Source organism: Equus asinus, chromosome 1, assembly GCF_041296235.1.
Source record: "Equus asinus isolate D_3611 breed Donkey chromosome 1, EquAss-T2T_v2, whole genome shotgun sequence".
In the NCBI taxonomy this organism is placed as follows: domain Eukaryota; kingdom Metazoa; phylum Chordata; class Mammalia; order Perissodactyla; family Equidae; genus Equus; species Equus asinus.
This window is the reverse complement of record NC_091790.1, coordinates 95,443,074-95,452,472: the sequence shown is the minus strand read 5'-3', so window position 1 is coordinate 95,452,472 and position 9,399 is coordinate 95,443,074.

Genomic DNA, 9,399 nt, shown 5'->3' with positions numbered 1-9,399 from the left:
TGGTTTTAGGGTCAGCCTGTGGCTAGGCTGCTCTGGGTGGCTCAGAGGTGGACATCAGTTCACAGGAAAAATTGGAGGGTGTCCTTGGGAACTCCTGTGAAAAGGGAGGGGTGAAGCAAGAGTGGGTGGGGGGGTCTCAGTGGCTCCATGGGAGCTTGGAGCTGGGGTGGCCCAAATGACCAACTTACTCCACCCATCAGCCATCAGGTGCAGCTGCCCCAGCAAGGGGGCCTGAGCTTGGGCAAGGGCGCCCTGATCAGCCTCGGCAGTCTTGGAGAGGAAGTCCAGTGGGAGCTGTGGAGCTGCTGGAAGGAGCCCCTCAGTCAAGGAAGGAGGACTGGGCTGGGTTCCCTAATTCTGCATGCCACCTGATCAAATCAGCGGGGGCTCAGCATGCAGGAAGGGTGGGACCAGGAGGGACCCACACAACCATACACAAGCTGGCCACCCAGCACTGGGTCTGTACCCGGCACTTTCCCCTAGAGGGAGTGTAGCCCTGCCAGGCACGCCCACCTGGGCTTCTCCAATCCGGCACGCTAACGTTGGTGAGGATTGGTCCAGAGACGTGTGCAGCCCCGCCTCGCTTACTGATTTACTGAGGTTATGTGCAGCAGGCATTTGGGAGCATAAATGCTGCTCCTTGCTCAGCTGCTTCTCAGCAATGGGCAGCCCCTCCTTGCAACTGATCTTAGGGGAGGCCCACCTGCTTTCCTGATTCATGAACCACCCTCTTGTCATTGGTCTCTCATGAGCCAGTGACAAAAAGCCTCCAGGTTTGTGCTAAGTGGTGAAGCTCACATAAGTACACCAATGAATGTGGTCTACATGACACCATCCAGAGTCTCCCCAGCCCACTGTCCCTCCACAGCCCACTGTCCCCCACAGCCCACTGTCCCTCCCAGCTCATTTTCTCCCCTCAGCCCACTGTCTCCCCCACAGCCCGCTGTCTCCCCCACAGCCCGGTCTCCCCCACAGCCACTGTCCCTCCACAGCCCACTGTCTCCCACACAGCCACTGTCCCTCCACAGCCCACTGCCGCCCACAGCCCACTGTCACCCCCCAGCGCACTGTCCCTCCACAGCCCACTGTCCCTCCACAGCCCACTGTCCCCCACAGCCCACTGTCTCCCCACAGCCTACTGTCCCCCAACAGCCCACTGTTTCCCACAGCCCACTGTCTCCCCACAGCCCACTGTCCCCCACAGCCTACTGTCTCCCCACAGCCCACTGTCCCCCACAGCCCACTGTCTCCCCACAGCCCACTGTCTCCCCACAGCCCACTGTCCCCCAACAGCCCACTGTTTCCCACAGCCCACTGTCTCCCCACAGCCCACTGTCCCCCACAGCCCACTGTCTCCCCACAGCCCACTGTCCCCCACAGCCCACTGTCCCCCACAGCCCACTGTCTCCCCACAGCCCACTGTCCCCCACAGCCCACTGTCTCCCCACAGCCCACTGTCCCCCACAGCCCACTGTCTCCCCACAGCCCACTGTCCCCCACAGCCCACTGTCTCCCACAGCCCACTGTCCCTCCACAGCCCACTGTCCCCCACAGCCCACTGTCTCCCCACAGCCTACTGTCCCCCAACAGCCCACTGTTTCCCACAGCCCGCTGTCTCCCCCCTCACCATTGCTTCCATGTATGTTTTCTTACAGTGGAAGTTTCCAATCCTGGCCACAAAACACCTTTTTCGTTTCCTTAGCTACTTTTCAAAATTTCCCAGGCTTAAATATAAGGAGTGATTTTGGAGTGCTAAGATTTGTTTGCTTTCCCCTCCACCTAAACAAAGATATGGTCCAGTGTGTGCTGTCCTTCAAATGCCCACCTTGATCAAAGGCCTTTGGACCATCTTCTTGATTGATGACCTCAGAGATCTTCAGCCATGTCAATAGCCCCTCATCCCTCTGTGGGGTACGACTCTCCTTTGTGGCCTGCATCCTCTCTCCTGCCATCTCCTCCTTCATCTAGGTTCTAGCACTCCCCACCCCTTAGGGTTTGCACTGCCCTGGAACTAAGGCTGAGGACCTCTAGAGAGGGTGCCGGGGCTGGCCCGACGTACAGATCATCTGGGAGGGATGCCTGCAGGGCTAGACAAGGCCATGAGCTCAGGGGAACTTTTAAAGAGAACTTGAGAAACTAGCCCACAACATCCAACATCCTACATGGAGTGGGGGCTCCATGCTTTTGCTGAAATGAACTGCTGTCGTGGTATTGACTCAAACGGTAAACCTAGTGTCAGAGATATGCCAATGTATGCAAAAAATGGGACCATTTTCTGGGCCCCTCATTTATTGGGCTCTGCAACTGCCCGTGAGGGAAGGAGACGCACAGGCACACATGTAGGAGCCTTTTCAGAAGAGCCTCTCCCTGTAGCACTGCCATCTCCTGAATGCTCCATGCGTGTTTCCTGGTACAGATTCTGTTGATTAAGATTGCCTTTGATGCTTACTTAAACCACATTTAAATGCATTTAAAAATGTTAAGTGCACTGTGCAATTTGTCACTGCCCTAAGGAAGTGGCTCTGTGTGGCAGCATCACTGACAGCCCTGGATGGCATCTATGACATTGGTCCCTCACTCTCCCTCTGTGAGCTTTCACCATGCCCAGCTCTGCAGAAACAGCACAAGGCCCAGTGGCAAGCTGAAAATGACTTAGGGGACATATGTGTGAATTAGCTGTAACTGGATATACTTGAAATCTCTCAACCTTTTTCTTATTTCAACATCACGCTAATTCATTTAATTGACAAACATTGCACACTGACTCGGGCTCTGATTTATGTGATGAGACCACAGCCGTAGTTGGCTGGACTAAGGGCAGTCACCTGACCCACAGTAGCCAACCAGAGGCTAGTGGGTGACCGATAACATAGCCCGGCATGGCACAGCGCCCCATCCCTCCAGTCTTGCCTTAGAGCATCTGGGAACTATGGAGAGACTGACCTAGTTTGCAGTGAGGGTGGCAGGCAAAGCAATGTCAAAGGATGGAATATGAGTAAGGAGTGGAAACCAAATAATGGAGAGACAAAAGTGGGGATTTGCTGCGAGGCGGAGGTACCACATGAGAGGATCACACGGTCAGAGCAGGAGAGGGAGGCAAGAACTGCCCCTGGGTCTCTTTGCTCTCTGGCGGCTTCCCTGCCTGGGTCCACAGGTTTCCTCCTTTCCCAAAGGTGCCCTTGAGTGAGGCTCTGCAACTAAAGGAAGTTGGGCTACCCCAGGATCTGGTACTTACTAATATCCCAAGTATTTTTTGAATATCAGGTACTTTACTGTCGTCTGTAGGAAGGACAACACTGCTGCCTGGGTTCAAATCCTACTTCTTCTTCCCAGCTGGTGAGTCTTGGGCAAGTTATGTAACTTCTCTGAACCGGTGCTTACGGTGCCTGGAGCAGAGATGTGCTCAGTGAATGTCAGCTACTCTCAGTCCTTGCTCTTTCTGCTGCACCCAGAATGCTGCATGTTAGTCACAGGACTTCCGAAATCCAACCATTTTTAACTTAACAATTATTTAGTTGCCTGGGTTCAATGTGATATAAACTGTAAAGTCGTGCCTAAATTAGTTGTTTTTGAAGTGAGATTCCCGGTCTGGCATGATCAGCATTACTTGAGAACTCAGGCCCTACCCCAGATCTGCTGCCCGAGGACCGGGCAGGCAGCAGCCCTCCAGGGTGGGGGTTCTTCCTGGATTTTAAAAGGAGCTATAGGTTTTGTTTTGTGGGAATCAAATTTTCTACATCGCATTTCGCCAATTTGCTTGATAGTAAAAATGACCTGGGGAAATTGCTAAAAATAGATTCTTGATCCCCACCCCAAACTGTGGAATTGGGCTCCCAAGGGAGAGGCAAGGGTGTCATGACCATCAGCCTGAGAAGGTAACAACGTGAATAAAAATCCAACCCCAAAGAGCCCACTTGCAGCAAGCTACCAGGGCCAAATTGCGTGTCCATGCCTGGAGGAGGATGCAGGAATGCAAACCCCAAGATCGGGCACCCCACGGTCAGGAAACTTACAACCTTATGCCCTGAGCCCACACCCTCAGCAGACCGGGGCCACTTGTCCTTCCCCCAAGATGGGAAAGGCATCAGTACCCTTGGAGCACAGAGCTGCCCTCTGTCTTGTGCTGTGGAAGAAAACAGGGAAGCTCAAATACCCCCTGCAGCCTTGCAGCACCTCACTGCCAAGTTCCAGACCCTTTGGGGATGAACTCGTGTTCTGGTCCCTCCTGTTCTGCTCCGCTCCATGAAAGGGAGGCCTTGCCCTGGTCTCCTGCTTGGGAGTCCTCGCTTCCCCAAGGTTAGCACTCCCTGCTATGGAGGAAAGATATAGTCCTATGAATTTACAGAGAGTTGCTGTCCACAGGTTTACAATAAGATGGGCATGAAAATGTCCACCAAACAGCTTTTGACACCCACGTCGCCAAGCACCCCACAAAGCCTTGGCTGTCGTTTCAGCGCTCCATGCCTGGGAGCTGGAAGGTCATAGGCGGGCCAGGGGGCAAGCCCTGCTGGATGCCCCTCAGGCTGAGCACCGCCAGCCCTTTTCTCTGCTCTAGTGTGGTTCATGCACCAGGCACTTTTCTCTCACCTACAAGACCTGTTAGCAAAGTCTACAAATTGCTCTGACGTCATCAGCTAATCTTGAAATCACACTGGCCATTACGACAGAACACATGCCCAAGGAACCGAGTTCTGACAGCAAGAATATTTTACAGTGAAACAGTCTGTTCAGGTTGTAAAGTGCTCGCTTCTATGCTGTATCAATTGGGCCTTAACCACATTGATTCCCGGTCTTCACTGTGTTTGAGTTGCATCAGAAGCTTGTTGAAACAAAACTTCTGATCCAGTAGGTTTGCAGTAGGGCCTGAGATTCTGAATTTCTAAAGTGCTTGTGGACCACAGGTTGAGTAGCAATGCCACAAAATTGCTATCCCCAATTTATCAGAGAAAAAAACTGAGTCAGAAACGTTATTCCATATGGAACAGCAGAAGGCTGTTTCCTCTGTGCTTTTCAGGTTGTTCTTTTTCTGGCCTTGGTTCATTTCCTATACACATGTGTGTTCTGACCAGTGTTCAGTGAACTCAGGGAAGCCCTCTGTGGATCTTCAGAGCTGCCCCTCCCTGGAGCCCTCTCCTCTCTGGTCTTGCCTTCTGTGTGCTCTGACCACCATGGCGTCCCAGACCCTCAGCTCTGCTCCTCCACTCAGGGAGACTGTCGGGCTTGGCTTGAGTTTCCACCTCTGTGCTGCGAGGCCTGGAATCTCTCCAGGCCGCGTCCTGTGGTGCCTCTGGAGCTCGCCTCATTTGTGCCCCCTCTCAGAGATTCGTGTCCTCTGCTCCCTGATGTCCAAAGTTAAAAAACGATTGTTTCATCATCTTGTCCAGTTTCTTAGCTGTTTCAGGTGAGACCGTAAATCCAGTCCCTGTCACTCCACCTTGGGCAAGAGCTGAAATCCTTTTCTCAATTTTGAATTCCTGTCAGCAGTGACTTTTTTACATGACCCCATGCTCCTGCCAGTCTGCATTTCTCACTTGGGTATGCAGGAACTTTTGCTTTGCTTGTGTGCACCACATAAGCCATAGGTAGCCTGGAGAAAGGCCATGAACTCGCCTGACCTTCTGCTGTTGTGGTTGTGGTGGCCACGGGCAGGGCTTCCTCCAAAGACGTGCAGCCTTCCCTGGACATCCCCCCCAACGGGTACGTTCACTCAAGCATGCCCAAAGCACCAATGTTTCCGGGTTCAAGCATGCCTCTTTGGACAATCATAATACCTGCCTTGTCCCCACTGAGGTTCAGTCTAGAGAGAGCTCAGGAAAGGAGCCCCGGTGTCTGGTCGAAGCCAGATAACTCTAACTCCTTCCACCAGGCCACACAAAAAGGGTTTCTGACGTGCCCGTTTCCCTCCTCAGGCGATAAGTCATCACAGGCAGAGGGTGGTCTTCCCCACCAGAAGGAACTCTGTGATCAGAGCTGTCCCATCGTGGTTCTTGTTCTGTTAAAAACATTTAGAAAATGCTCCTCCGTACTTCTCCTCCTCCTTCTGTTATACTAATTTATACAATTTTATTAATTTCAACTTGTCATTTTAAAACAAACCCAGATTTACAATAAAGTTGCCAAAATCATATAAAGAATTCTCATATACTTTTCACTCACCTTCCCTAAATCTTGTGTAACCACAGACCATTGATAAAAATGACAAAATTAACATTGACACAATATGACTAACTAATCCATAGCCTTATTTAAATTTCAAAACATAGCCCATGAATATCTTTTTTCTGGTCCACGATACAATCCAGGATCACACCTTACATTTATTTGTCATTTTTTCTCAGTGCCTGAGTCTTTCTTTGCATCTCATGACCTTGATCCTTCTGCAGAGTTTTGGTCAGTGATTTCCTAGAATGCCCCTCATTTTGGGTTGTCTGATGTTTCCTTCGGATTAAGTTTAGGTCATGCGTCTTTGGCAGGAATACCACTGCAATGATGTTTCTTCTTCTCAGTGCATCCTGTCAGGAGGCACGTGATGTCACATGTCTCATTACTAGTGATGTTTACTTTGATCACTTGATTAAGATGATTTCAACCGTGTTTCTCCACTGTTAGGTTGTCATGTTTCCCTCTGTGATCAGTAAGAGCCTTGTGGGAGATTCTTGGAGGATATATAAATATTCCTTTTCGCACTGTAATGTTTTCCCTTTCTTGCTTGCTCCTGCTTACACTTCCACTCCGGCTCTTGTGTTTTCTTTGTTTCAACAGAGCCTGGCTTCCAAGTGATAATCTATTTGCGAAAATAGGTTATACACTTAGGCATACAAAGGGGTGGGCTTCCTCACACTTCAGTTCCACCCTGGTCCTGGTGCAGGTTCTTTCCCATCACATGCCGACCTCTCTGATGCCAAGGCCCCTGTGCTGTTTGCATCCTTGGCTGCTCAAGGGGGGAGGTCTTCTCGGGAGGTTGTTGGGATGGGGCTGGACATGTGGAAAGGCACAGGCAGGCATCCTTCCCTGGAATGCCTGGGAGTGTCACTGAGGAGGACTCAGTGGAGAGTCAGGCCCACAGCCCTGCAGCAGCATGGACGAGACGGGAGGTTCCCTCTTGACCTGCAGTGAGTGGCCTGTCCACCTTGCTGTTCCATATGGTCCCCCAAGGGCCTGTTAATGTTTGGCAGTTTCCTTTTGATGATCTAAGTCCCCTCTCTGTGGTCCCCCTGGATCAGTCACTCTCTTTCCCTGCCCCCAACTTGCTCAAAGTCCATGCTCACCCTCCTCCTTGTCACATTTTCCTGGAAGCAGAGGCCTGATTCTAAGCAGGGGAGGATGTCTTTTTCCTTCTCCATTCTATTTCCTCTTTTTTTATTTTAGTGTGGTGGATGTTAGCCTTGTGTGCAGCCACCTGAACACCTGTCCTGTATGTTGATAACTTCCCACATTATGAGTACTGTCCCCAGGACAGAAGCCAGAACTCGCTGTCCCAGGCCTCCTTACAGTTCAGGTATAGACCCATAGGTTGAGGCATACCTAGCCCCTGCCAATCATATGCGCTTGCGGGAGACTAATTTGAAGGCGAACAAGAAAAGGTGGCAAATAGACCCCATGATCTAGGTGCTTGTAGGAGCAGTGAGAGGTCCTGTCATTTTGGGCTGGTGTCAGTGTGGCCGCAGGGGTCCTTGCCCACAGAGGAGCAAGAATGGCTGCTATTCCTGTGGCCAATGAGCTTCCAGACCTGGCTCTCCTGCCTCCCAGAGAATCCTTGCGCTACCTAATATGCTGCAAGGTGCCCAAGCTGGCTGGAGTGCACTCTGTGGGTCATTTGTGCCCTCCACTTTATTCCTCTTAAACCTTCCCTTTGAGTCTCAAATCCTTGTTAACAAAGTAAACACACACACACACACACACACACACACACAGATAAATAAATATTAGATTTCTCTTTCTCTTTTTCCTTCTCTCCCTCTGCTCCCTCCTTTCCTTCTTTTTCATCTGCTCTGAAACAATTCTATTTCTCCTTGAAGCACTGTAGATGTTCCCAACCTAGTAGGGAGAGGTCACATATAAGGAGGTGGGAAAAAGAAAAGCACAGAGATTATTAGTTCAAGGTATTATCATGCTCTACTATTGATGGAAATTGTTGTGATTTTTACACTATCACAAAACAAACGTATAGTGGCTAACATGTTATGATTCCTGTTCTTTCACAGTTCCAGTGTGCTTCCACAATACTGTCGTTCTCTTTTAAATGGTGGAGGATTCAGTCTCCACTATAGTCTACTCCCAGCCATTGGACAGACGCCATCGGACAGATGCTGAAGTCTGTATGAAGCAGATAATTCACAGCATGAGTGTGTAAGGCTTAGAGAAGGCAATGGATACCAAAGCATTTGAAAATCAGAAAAACCAGTGAAATAGAAGATATTATTTTGCACTTACATTTGATTTAGGTGTGTCTAATATCCTTAGGTTATACTTTAGAACATACAAATAAAACTCTGGATTAGAATTAGGAGGAGCTAGAGATGCCTAGAGTTTCTGCCCACAGATTCACACCCAGTTCAGGGCTTGGCACACCCCTCCCCTTACACAATACTCGTCTTTAAACAGCTCATTCTCAACCAGATGCCATAAACCACCTCAAACCATCCCAGTCTCAGACCTCTAGACTTCCTTTCCCCTTGAGGGAAAGGAAGCAAGAAAACCTTACGTACAAATCAGGGGACAAAACCTAGTGCACTTAGAAGAGAATATGGCCCCTAAGTGTGGACTGTGTGATCTGCACTGTCCTTAAAGAAATGCCGCTGAAGTCATCAGGCAGAGCTTGCACTCTTAAACAGCAGGCAGCTCAGCCGTTTCCTTGCCTAATACACATTTACCCGCTGACTTCTGAAGATGTATGACCCAGGCCGTCTAAGCAGAGGCTACTTTACTGAGGGATTCCCCAAAGGAAGAGGTCGACTCAGAGGGAGTCTGTTTGCTTTTGTAGTTAGCCAGAGGGATGAAGGACTCCTGTTTCCATTTTTCTTCAAGGACTGTGGTTTTCATGTTCCCACTTAGTTAGCAGTGTGGGGCAAAGGGCTCCCGTCAGCTGGTACGCATGGTCATAAAGAGATCTCTCTGATTGGAGTGCCCTCTAGCTGCCCTGGCTGGTCTACACCTGCTCATCTTCCCAAATTTACTAGTCATTCTTCTCCCACTCTGCCACCCTGGATTAGGTCTCTCCCCCAGGGCTCCCACCACTCCTTTGAGCACCACTCATTTAGGTCTTTTGATTTTTTATGTCCTTACTTTATCTTTCATGGATGGAGAGAAATGAATTAAGTCACATTCTGGGTGTACCTCTGTTTGTTCTCATAACAGCTCCTGTGGTAATTGCTTTATGAATTTTGATGCTGTGTTATT